Source organism: Vulpes lagopus, chromosome 12 (assembly GCF_018345385.1).
Source record: "Vulpes lagopus strain Blue_001 chromosome 12, ASM1834538v1, whole genome shotgun sequence".
NCBI classification, from domain to species: Eukaryota; Metazoa; Chordata; class Mammalia; order Carnivora; family Canidae; genus Vulpes; species Vulpes lagopus.
In genome coordinates, this window is record NC_054835.1 from 64883744 (window position 1) to 64892602 (window position 8859).

Sequence of the window (8859 nt, forward strand, 5' to 3'; positions counted from 1 at the left end):
GGAAGTACAAGAGTTTTTCCTTTCCAAATATCATGTTTAGCAGAACAGAAGAAAATGTATTCCGGACATAATGAGTTTGAAGTGTCTAAAATACCTTTAAAAGGGCAACTGTCTTAGACAAGGTAATGCTAGCTACTGTACCATAAAAACCTCAACATTTAAGGGGCTTAATGCAATAAACGTTTTTTTCTTGCTCATATAAAGCCTAGTAAGAGTGAAGAAGAGGGGAGGGAGTCCACTTCACACAAGTATAGGAACCTTGGCTGAAAAGTTTCTACCATCTTTAGCATTCGGCTTCTACTGTTTATCTGAGCAATTGTAGACATATCCTTAAAGTAGAAAGCATAATAAAAGATGACAATACAGAAGAGTTAAATACAGGAAGAGCAGAATCAAAATGCTACCTCCTAGAAATCATGTTTTTTGAACATTATTTATGGAATAAAGATCCAGAAGAAGACTCAGAAACTCAGTGTCACTAAACCTAGTGAAAGGTTTTCAAGAAAGAATAAACAAGGGACACCTGGGTGGCTCAGCAGTTGAGTGTCTGCCTTTGGCTCAAGGCATGATCCTCCAGCCCAAGGATCTAGTCCCACACTGGGTTCCCTGCAAGGAGCCTGCTTCTCCCTCTGCCTGTGTCTCTGCCTCTCTCTCTGTGCCAGATAGATAGATAGATAGATAGATAGATAGATAGATAGATAGATAGAATCTTTAGTAAAAAAAAAAAGGTCAACAGAATGTATCAAATCATGCAGAGTCAGGCAAGAAAGATGAACACAGGGAAAAAAACTGATAGGAATGAATGATTGAAACTATTATGTCACTATAATCAGATGGACTTAATACTTCTAAGCAGAAACCATATGAAAAGGGATGAAGGGATGAAAGAATAAGTGAATGGTGAAAAACTTTAGTTCATGTAAATAATTTTTTATAAATTTTTTTTAGTGTAGTCATTAGTTTCGGGTGTACAACATAGTGAGTCAACTTCTCTAGACGTTAAGCTCTGCTCACCACAAGTGCAGCTACCATCTGTCACCATATGATGCTATTACAGTATATTCAATCTACAAATGGAAGCCTGTATCTCCCACCCCCCTTCACCCATTTTGCCCACCCTCCATCTTCTCTCCTCTGGCAGTTATCAGTTTGTTGTCTGTATTTATAGATCTGATTCTGCTCTTTGTTTATTCATTTGTGTTTTTTTAGATTCTACATACGAGTCTATGAGGGTATGACGATCTTTCTCAGTCTGACTTATTTCACTTAGCGTAAGACCCTCTAGGTCCATCCATGTTGCCACAAATGGCAGAATGTCATCCTTTTTGTGGCTCCATAATATTCCAGTGTATACATATTTTAAATAACATACAAAAAATGAGTGTGCACAAGAATGCTGAAGATATGGTGGGTTATGGAGAATGTTGTTCAGTTAGCAAATTGGAATTCCATGAACGTATTTTAAGCCTGAAGCTTAAAAAAAAAAAAAAAAAGCCTGAAGCTTAAAATCCAGTTCAAAGTAAGAATATAAACATATAGCAGTAAACTTTAAGACTGATAAACGAGGTCCCAGAAAAGACAAAGAAAGAAAGAGTTGGGAAAATAACTGCAGTAAAACACCTCAGAAATCTGGAAAAAGAAATCAAATTAACAAAATCCTTACCAAAAAATATGTGAATTTATGAACAAAGCATCAAAATTGTTGAAACATAAAAAAATAAAATGAGGGCAGCCCCAGTGGCGCAGCAGTTTGGCGCCGCCTGCAGCCCAGGGCGTGATCCTGGAGACCTGGGATCGAGTCCCACGTCGGGCTCCCGGCATGGAGCCTGCTTCTCCCTCTGCCTGTCTCTCTCTCTCTCTCTCTCTCTCTCTCTCTCTCTCTGTGTGTGTGTGTGTGTGTGTGTGTGTGTCTCAATAAATAAATAAAATCTTTAAAATAAAATAAAATAAAATAAATAAAAATAAAAATAAAATGATAATATAGAAAGACATGCATATTCTTGAATGGAAACAATATCATAAACATGACAATTCTTCCTAAACCATACCATTATGTAGTATGAACCCAATTTTAAAATACCAACAGGTTTTATTTTGTTTCATTTTGTTTTGGAGAACTAAATATGCTGATTCTAGAGTTCAGATGGCAAAATAAACAAGCACAAAAAAACTGAGAAATTCCTAAAAAAGACAAAAGAAATGTGAGAATGACACTCTCAAATATTAAAACATATTTTCTGCTATACTATCAGTGTAATTTTAAGCCTGATATATTATGTCAATAACATAAAAAACTCTGAAGCAACACACTTGGAAATTTGGTATATAATAAAGGTGGCGTTGCAAACTCGTGTTTTAAAAAAAGGATTTTTAGGGATCCCTGGGTGGCACAGAGGTTTGGCGCCTGCCTTTGGCCCAGGGCGTGATCCTGGAGACCCGGGATCGAATCCCGCATCGGGCTCCTGGTGCATGGAGCCTGTTTCTCCCTCTGCCTGTGTCTCTGCCTCTCTCTCTCTCTGTGTGTGACTATCATAAATAAATGAAAAATTAAAAAAAATATTTAAAAAAATAAAAATAAAAAAGGATTTTTATATAAAAATTGTTAGGACAATGAGGCTGCCAATTTGATGGCCTGAATCCATGTTTCTTTTCCAAGAATTTTACCTGAATTATTTTCTCTGCCCTTTTCTTCCTCACCTTGATTGTGACTTTGCCTCATCAGTTCAACAGGATAAATTCCCCCCAAAATCAAAGATTTCAATATATAAAATGAATGTGCATCAAACTACTAAAAGAAACTACAGATATTTTTAAATAATCTTACCTAGAAGTCACTCCGCTCACCAAAACCAGACCTCCCCAAAACAAACAAAAAACTGTATTAAAAAATCATGAATGACAAAATCCTAGAGGAATAACATCAAATGACAAGTTAATTGAGAAAAATAATAATGTGATATTAGTTGTATATCACAAAGCCAATATGCCAGTATCAAAATCCTTTGGGGAAAAAAATCTCTCAAAAGAAAAAAGGGGCAAGTATATTAACTGTAACTTATGAAAATGGAAATATGAGTGCTTCTTAAACATGAAAAATTTCTCAATTATAATAAGTGAAATAAAAGCCATAAAAATATTGAGAACATCTTTCTTTTCCCTAATTGGTAAAGACTCAAAATTTAATAACTCACTGTTATGAAATGGGTGTTCTCACATACTACTGGTGGCAATGTGCATGACAGTGCAACTTAAATACAGGAAAATTTGGAAGTATCTATCAAAATTACAAATGTACATTTTTTTTTTTTACTTTCGGGTACACTTGCCCACAGACACAACTGTATGTACAAAGTTGTTCACTACAACACTGTTTATAATTGCAAACTTAGCAAACTGAAGTTTGTAAACATGATGAAAATGGGTTGCTTTCAAAATAAGAAAAAACCTAGTAACCGTTTTGAAATACACAAACACATCACACACACACACATTTACCCACACTAAAGAAAACAGATCAGGAGAGTAGAAGTGCAAAAATAGTCTGATAGCTGCATTTTGGGACAGGAAGCATGCCCAATCCTCTTACAGATTTAGAAGTAAAAGAAATGACCTTTACTGAAGAAACGGTGTGGGATATAGCTCCTTAAAGAAAATTCAGCTACTAAACCAGCCCGTTAGTATCTAGGGCAAGAACTTTTTCAAGTCTTTGAAAATGTTTGAAGTCTGAAAAATATACATATATTGAAACTAAAGTAAACTGCATAATTAAAATGAATTAATAAATGTCTATACAATTTTTCATATCAATTAGACAATAATTTAGTTCACTTTGTATTTAGGTAGAACAATATTGAATTGATACAAAAATTCACTTTAGCATGTTGACTTCAGTACAGGCCTGGGTTTCCAAAGAAAAGAGTACCTAACAGTATTTCAAATGTTCTCAGTTCAATGAAAAGGTCTTAGTTTAAGATATGTAGAGACCTTAAAAATAATAATAAGGTAGAAACAAAGTGTCCATCAACAATAAATGGATAAACAAAATACAAAATATACACAAAATGGAGAATTATTCAGTCATAAGAAGATGGATGAATCTCAAAAACCGTATGCTAAGTGAAGTAAACTGACACCAAAAACAAAAAACAAAAAATAATAGAGACACAATGTAGATCAAAGATTACCAGGGTCTTGGTGGAAGGGAAAATGGGCAGTTATTGTTTAATGAGTTATTGTTTAACGTTTAACTCTTTGGAATAATGAAAAAGATTTAGAAAATAGTGGCAATGATTATACAACACTGTGAATGTAATTAATGCCACCAAATTATACACTTAAATATGGGATATTTTATGTTATATATCCACAATAAAAAAAATGTTTTAAAAAGAGTGTATGGTGATAACACCTCACACCAGTCAGAATGGCAAACGTTAACAGATAGGAAACAACAGATGTTGGCAAGGATGTGCAGAAAGGGGAACCCTTGTACACTATTGGTGGAATGCAAGCTGGTGCAGCCATTCTGGAAAACAGTATGAAGGTTTCTCAAAAAGTTGAAAACAGAGCTACCCTATGACCCAGCAATTACACTACTGGGTATTTATCCCAAAGATACAGATGTAGTGATCCGAAGGGGCACCTGCACCCCAATGTTTATAGCAACACGATAGGTCCACAATAGCCAAACTGTGGAAAGAGCCCAGATGTCCACTGACAGATTAATGGGTAAAGAAGATGTGATAATATAGATAGATAAATATATATAGATATATAGATATAGATAGGTATAGATATAGATTAGATATAGATATAGATATAGATATAGATATAGATATAGATATAGATATAGATATAGATATAATGGACTACTCAGCCATCAAAAAAATGAAATCTTGCCATTTGCAACAACTTGGATGGAATTAGAGGATACTATGCTAAGTGAAATAAGTCAATCAGAGAAAGACAATTATTATACAATCTCATTCATTTGTGGAATTTAAGAAACAAAACAGGATCATAGGGAAAGAAAGGAAAAAATAAAACAAGACATAATCAGAGAGAGAGAGAGATAAACCATAAGACACTCTTAATTATAGGAAACAAACTGAGAGCTGCTGGAGGGGAAAGGGTGGAAGATGGGATAACTGGGTGATGGGCATTAAGAAGGGTGTATGATGTAATGGGCACTGAGCATTATGTAAGTGTGATGACCCACTGATCTACACCTCTGAAACCAATAATACAGTATACGTTAATTCATTGAATTTAAATTTTTAAAAAGTGCATGGAAAGTGGTTTGTAACTACTGACTGCCATTTTAATGATGATTAATTTGTATTTATCTAGCTGATGAACTCACTTCTCTACTGATTCTAAAATGCCCTAAAATGCTTCCAATAGTTTGTAACTTAAGCATCTCAATTCTGAGAGAGTTCAATTGAGTTTTGATTTTATTTCCTCCAGTATTATAACAGGCTTAACTAACAACAATGAGAGAAAATATATTTCATTTGATAATAAAACAATTTTTTAATTTACGCTATGAATACTAACACACATAGTCCCAAACCCACGTTAATTTCACAAATGTATTAATTTTACCAGGGCTGTTACAAAAATGAAGTTACATAAAACTTATGGCAATGAGACTGTGTGTGTGTAAACTATTTAACTCAATGCTCAGCACAGAATAGGTACTTAGTACTGCACAGTAGTATATAGAGAACATAAACCATAGATAGAACTATGTTTAGATCTATATTAATCTCAAAAAGTAGTGTGCAGAATCAGGATAAAACTTTAAATACTTTATTTTAGACCATGTCAATCTCCTAAATCCTCTTTCTATCATTGTCCAGACCAATGGCTACTATGAAATAAATGTCAATCTTTTCATTATAAATTCATCCACTGAAAAATACTGGTTTTGAAAAATACTCTTAGCAACTAAGATTTAAAACAGTCTTTTTCAGGGACACCTGGGTAGCTCAGTGGTTGAGCATCCTCTGCAGGGAGCCTGCTTCTCCCTCTGCCTGTGTCTCTGCCTCTCTCTGCCTCTCTCTGTGTCTCTCATGAATAATTTTTTTCTCTGCCTGTGTCTCTGCCTCTCTCTGTGTCTCTCATGAATAATTTTTTTTAAGTATAGAATGAGAAATCTGCTTCAGATTAGAAGTTTCCAAATGCAAAGAAAGATTTGGTTATCACTTGTATTAGGGGAGAGAAGATAAAGATAACATTAGTTGAAGAAAATTTTCAACAACAGAGTCACAAAAAATATTCAGCTTGACTTCTATCAAAGATTCAATTAAAAAAAGATTCAATTAAATAAGAATACTGTTCTCTAGGCATTCTGTCTAAAAAAGTTTTTCTATATTACGATTTAATTATAGAAAATATCTGCACAATATTACCCAAACATTCTATTTCCTAAAAGAGTACCTTTTCAGTAATGCCTACTGTTGGCCATTTGGTTACTATTCTTTATTGAAACTTGAAGGCATCTGTGAGTTTAGGAGCCAATCTTAATTAGTTAGAAAAACGTCTGAAATTTTACAAATTGTCCCTGTCTTCCAATATTGTATTAATCTTCTCAGGCTGCTATAACAAAATAGCATACACTAGGTGGCATAAAAAACAGAAATATATCTCTCACAGTTTTAGAAACTGGAAGTCCAAAGATCAAACTACTGGCAAACTTGGCTCTTGCTGACAGCTCTCTTCCTGGCTTGCAGTATGTCCTAACTCTTGTGTCTTGACACAGAGCTCTGGTCTCTTCCTCTCCTTTTCCTAATTATAATTTTTATACACCTGATGCCAATCCATTATGAGGGCTCCACTCTCCTGGCCTCATCTAAACTTCATCTCCCAAAAGCTCCACCTCCTAATACCATCACATCAGAAGTTGGGGTTGCAACAACTAATTTTTAGGGAACACAAACATTCAGTCCATAGCACATACTTTGCAACCACATTTAATTTGAAGTCAACACAGAAAACTTAAACATATTTCTGAAATATCATCTCATTATAAAAAGTATCACTCTGCATACTTTTCTTAAGTTTTTTAGAGTGTCCTCATATACTGGTGTGCATCAGACTCACAGGGGAACCTGTGCAACATAAAAATAAGATCTAAGCCAAACATGTGATTATAGATATAAATTAATGAAAACAATTAACCTGGGTTTTCTAGAGGAAAAAACTACTGGCAGAAGAAAATTCCTCCTATATAAATGATCAAAGCAGGATACTGGAAGTTTAAAAAGAAAAACTCTTTAATCTGACTCCTTTGCAGATTCATAACTAATTTTTGATTATTATAGTCCCCTGATCTCTTTTGGAAATCTAATGCAATCTTCAAGTCATAGTCACCAAATATTAATGGCCCACTAAATCATACATTTGTTTATAATCAGGAATATATAATTTTGGGAAAAGGATTCATCATTAGGATGAGATGAGGCTCTTAGAAAAGTAATAACAATTAAATATCCATGAAGGGATTTTTGTAACATTCTGCTTTATCTTATACTGTCTCATGCTGCTTGTTACCACAATTCAGAAACACCAAAGAGCAAGGTAGGAGTATAAGAAAGACAATAATAATAATAAGATTTATAAATGAAGACAATATAGGCCAGAACTATTCATTCCAAAAGATTGAGGTTGAAAAACTGAAATAACTATAAACAAAGAAGACATGGAAAAAGTAAACATGAGTATTTACTGAATCCTAGATACCTAAAACACAAATCTAGAAAACAGTATGTTCTTTGAAGTATATTACTATGTTTCACAGATCAAGCAAGCAGCCTGCCAACTATAACCAAAACGGTTTCAAAAAATTTTAGTGAATTTACATATTCTAGATACACATCAAATTATGAAAGTTAAAAGGTATTTAGGTTATATCCCTATTCTATGGCATTTGAAATCATGCCAAAAATCATGCTGTCTCAGAGGCAACACTTTCGAAGGAAAAAAAATCACGAATAAACTACTCCTAGATCTTACACTGAAAATAATTTATACCATCTGTAATATTTTAAGTGACTTAATACATTTCAGATATAAGATATATAAAATGCATATATACATATTTGAGAAAACCGCTGTCAAATTTCATTTGACGAGGTGGGTAATTAGCATTCTTCATTAGATGAAGAGTGCAGATAGGGAGTATGGTCACAGGAGCCAAAATACTTGTTATCAATGTTAGTTGTTCTTTGCTTTTTCAGGAAGACTGGGTTTGTGCCACCGAAAAGTATTTAATTCTCTATCAGACCCTGGTGGGCAGCCATCAAAGCATAATGTGGTCCTTTTAATCCTGAGTAGAGTAAACGTATGGACTATTATGTGATGGAACAAACATGTCTTGATGCCTCACTGGTATTTATAGCTTCTCTCAAGTGTGTGGTAGACTGGAGACGGTCGGTCAGTCCTTATTATTTGAATATGGATCATTGGCAGCTTTCCTCTTATTCATCTTCTGGAAAACCCCATGTGGTACAGTTAGAAGAAATGGTAATGTACTCAAATTTCTTTCTGTAGCTTATCCTGAGACATGAGAATTCTGAATGACACCTGGCCCAATCCCAGACATTTTATTCTACATTGATTTTGCCTTTCCTGAAGCTTCTTTCATTTCAAAATCCATACCAAAAAAAAAAAAAATTACCTCAAAATCAAACCCTGAAATCAATGCCAATATCCCTGGACCCTCTTTTTGAAGCAGGTTCTGGAATACTTCGTGCTTTTTCAAAACATCAACTGATTATACTTTTTATGCTTTATTTCAAGATCGTTTTCTCATTTTAACTCCTTTGAGTCTCGGTGGTTTTATAAATAGTGCCCTTA